The sequence below is a fragment of the Arachis ipaensis genome, chromosome B10 (assembly GCF_000816755.2).
Source record: "Arachis ipaensis cultivar K30076 chromosome B10, Araip1.1, whole genome shotgun sequence".
NCBI classification, from domain to species: Eukaryota; Viridiplantae; Streptophyta; class Magnoliopsida; order Fabales; family Fabaceae; genus Arachis; species Arachis ipaensis.
The window spans coordinates 115,036,094-115,040,467 of NC_029794.2; positions in this window are offsets into that span (position 1 = coordinate 115,036,094).

Here is a 4,374-nt window from a genome sequence, read left to right on the forward strand (position 1 = left end):
CAAACTTGGCTCTCCCTCTATCCTTCTCTTTTCTTTTCTTTTGTTTGAGGACAAGAAAACCTCTAAGTTTGGTTTGTTTATCTGTGATCACTAAGCCAATACCCACCAAGATCATGGCTCCTAAGGGAAAACAAACCAACTCAAGAGGCAAGAAAGAGAATATTCCAAAACCACTTTGGAATCAATGGAAGTTCTTAACCAAAGAACATTCAGACCATTACTACAAAATAATGGGTCTAAGGTCAGTGATCCCGGAAGTTAAATTCGATATGAAAGAAGACGAATATCCGGAGATCCAAGAGCAAATTCGAAACAGGAGCTGGAAAGTCCTAGCTAATCCTGAAACAAAGGTAGGAAGAAACATGGTTCAGGAATTCTACTCTAATCTGTGGCAGAGAGACAGGCAGAGAATAGCTGAAACCGCATTCTATGACTATCGAACTCTGGTCAGAGGGAAGATTGTTCACACCCACCCTGACAAAATAAGGGAGATCTTCAAGCTGCCTCAACTGCAAGATGACCCAGACTCCTTTAATAGGAGAATGATGAGACCAAATCAGAGCTTGGACAAAATCCTAGAGGACATATGCCTCCCTAGAGCCAAATGGACAACCAACACAAAGGGTGTCCCAAACCAACTCAAAAGAGGAGATCTCAAACCAGTCATCAGAGGCTGGATGGACTTCATTGGGCGCTCTATACTGCCCACTAGCAACCGCTCTGAAGTCACCATCAAAAGAGCAGTGATGATTTATTGCATTATGCTGGAAAAAGAAGTGGAAGTTCATCAGCTAATTTCTTGTGAGCTTTACAAAATTGCAAACAAGAACTCCAAAGATGCCAAATTGGCTTATCCAAGCTTGATCTCCCTGTTATGTAAAGATGCTGGAGTAAAAATGGGAGTAGATGAGTATATTTCAGTTGAGCAACCAATCACCAAAAAGTCAATGGAAGGACAAGTGCAGGACGACCCCATCAAGAGAAGAGCACAGGAGTTCCTCCTGGAAATTCCTCAATTTGAATACTGGGGGCACCTAGAAGCATCTATCACCAAGTTGCAAGAAGCTATGGATCAACTGAAGGAAGAACAGCAAAATCAAAACAGCATGCTCTGCAAGCTGCTTAGGGAACAAGAAGAGCAAGGGCGTGAACTGAAAGAACTGAAGCGCCAGAAGCTATCTCCTGAAGGGCCAAGCACTCCACATATTAAAGAGGCATCTACCTCCCAAAGCAAAGGTTGTTGAGTCCTAACTCTGTGATAACCTTTTATCTATTTTAAGAGTCTATGAGTATTAAAATTAGAGTCATTTGTCTTTATGTCTTTAGTTTCTTTTCTTTTATTACTAAGTGTCTGCTTTTATGCCTAATTTATATTATTTCCATTAAATAATAAATAAAGATTAGAGTCTATGCCTTAAAGTTATGAACATCCTATGAATCTATCACCTTTCTTAAATGAAAAAAAAATGTTTTAATTACAAAAAAACTTGAGACTGAGCGGTTAAAGTCAAGGTCCAAAGCAAAAACAGAGTGTGCTTAAGAACCCTGGACACCTCTAATTGGGAATTTTAGCAAAGCTGAATCACAATCTGAAAAGGTTCACCCAGTTATGTGTCTGTGGCATGTATGTATCCGGTGGTAATACTGGAAAACAGAGTGCATAGGGTCACGGCCAAGACTCATAGAGTAGCTGTGTTCAAGAATCAACATACGGAACTAGGAGAATCAATAACACTATCTAAATTCTAAGTTCCTATAGATGCCAATCATTATGAACTTCAATGGATAAAGTGAGATGCCAAAACTATTCAAGAGGCAAAAAGCTACTAGTCCCGCTCATCTGATTGGAGCCAAGTTTTATTGATATTTTGGAATTTATAGTATATTCTCTTCTTTTTATCCTATTTGATTTCCAGTTTCTTGGGGACAAGCAACAATTTAAGTTTGGTGTTGTGATGAGCGGATAATTTATACGCTTTTTGGCATTGTTTTCAAGTAGTTTTTAGTATGATTTAGTTAGTTTTTACCATATTTTTATTAGTTTTTATTCAAAATTCACATTTCTGGACTTTACTATGAGTTTGTGTGTTTTTCTGTGATTTCAGGTATTTTCTGGCTGAAATTGAGGGACCTGAGAAAAATCTGATTCAGAGGCTAAAAAAGGACTGCAGATGCTGTTAGATTCTGACCTCCCTGCACTCAAAGTGGATTTTCTAGAGCTACAGAAGTTCAAATGGCGCGCTCTCAATTGCGTTGGAAAGTAGACATCCAGGGCTTTCCAGTAATATATAATAGTCTATACTTTGCTCGAAGATAAATGACGCAAACTGGCGTTCAACGCCATCTTCCTGCCCAATTCTGGAGTTAAACGCCAGAAACAGGTTGCAAAGCAGAGTTAAACGCCAAAAGCAGGTTACAACCTGGCGTTTAACTCCACAAACAGCCTAGGCATGTGTAAAGCTCAAGTCTCAGCCCCAGCACACACCAAGTGGGCCCCGAAAGTGGATTTCTGCACTATCTATCATAGTTTACTCATTTTCTGTAAACCTAGGTTACTAGTTTAGTATTTAAACAACTTTTAGAGATTTATTTTGGATCTCATGACATTTTCACGTTATACATTGTATCTCTACGGCATGAGTCTCTAAACTCCATGATTGGGGGTGAGGAGCTCTGTTGTGTCTCGATGAATTAATGCAATTACTTCTGTTTTCTATTCAATCACGCTTGTTTCTGTTCTAAGATACCCGCTCGTACTTAACCGTGATGAATGTGATGATCTGTGACACTCATCACCATTCTCAACCTATGAACGCATGCCTAACAACCACTTCCGTTCTACCTTAGATTAAGTGTGTATCTCTTAGCCTCTTGATTCACAATCAGAGTCTTCGTGGTATAGGCTAGAATTATTGGTAGCCATTCCTGAGATCCGGAAAGTCTAAACCTTATCTGTGGCATTCTGAGTAGGATCTGGAAAGGGATGACTGTGACGAGCTTCAAACTCACGAGTGTTGGGCGTAGTGACAGACGCAAAAGAATCAACGGATTCTATTCCAACATGAGTGAGAACCGACAGATGATTAGCCGTGCGGTGACAGCACATTTGGACCATTTTCATTGAGAGGATGGATGGTAGCCATTGACAACGGTGATCCACTAACATACAGCTTGCCATGGAAGGAGATCTGCTTGCGTGAAGAAGAAGACAGTAGGAAAGCAGAGATTCAGAAGATAGAGCATCTCCAAAACCTCAATCTGTTCTCCACTACTGAAAAACAAGTAACCTTTATTTTATGCTATTTACTCTTCATAAATATAATCACTCTTATCATTGATTTCCTGACTAAGAATTACAAAATAGCCATAGCTTGCTTCAAGCCGACAATCTCCGTGGGATCGACCCTTACTCACGTAAGGTATTACTTGGACGACCCAGTGCACTTGCTGGTTAGTGGTACGAGTTGTGAAAAGTGTGATTTACAATTCGTGCACCAGGCACCACAATGCTTTTCCCATAAAGATCTGTATTGAGAGCAGTGTATGAGCCAAGCACTCTTCTAGGTTGCTCATTCTCATTCAGATTTGCCATATTGGCATTTACAGCATGATTATGATCCATAGTGGACTCTGCAGTCTTGTAAAGTCTTGCTTGTTGCAAGCGCCGCCTCAAAGTTCTTTCAGATTCAGAATCAAAATCAAGAAAGGGCTCTTTGTCTCTGTTCCTGCTCGTAAATAGACAGAAGACAAGAAAAATGGGATTCTCTATGTTAGAGTGCAGAGAATTTCCAATGAGGTAACCTGTGTAAAAAAATAAAATAAAAACAACTAAATAATTGAGCAATAAAATTCGAAAATTATGAGTAAAACCAGGACCAAAAATTTTGAAATTATTAAGGAAAATAAACAGAAGAAATTAAAATAAAAATAACTAGGGGACACCAAACTTAATTTCAGAAATTACGAAAAAATAGTAGCAGAAAAAATTGAAATTAAGAGTGCAAAATTAAATAAAATTAAAGCTAAAACGCCTAATCTAAGCAATCAAACAACTAATAGTTGTCAATCACAGTCAATCCCCGGCAACGGCGCCAAAAACTTAGTGCGAAATTTAAATTCCACAAACTAACCGGCAAGTGCACCGGGTCGTACCAAGTAGTACCTCAAGTGAATGAGGGTCGATCCCACGAGGATTGACAAATTAAGCAACAATGGTCAAGTGGTTTGCTTAGTTAGGCAAACAGAAAAGAGTGTTTTGAGAGTTCAAATGCATCAAACAGTAATTCAGAGAATTAGAAAAGCAAGCAGTAAACAAGTTATGAAATATATATGGAGAAAACAGTTAAGGTTTCAGAGATATCTATTTTCCAGATT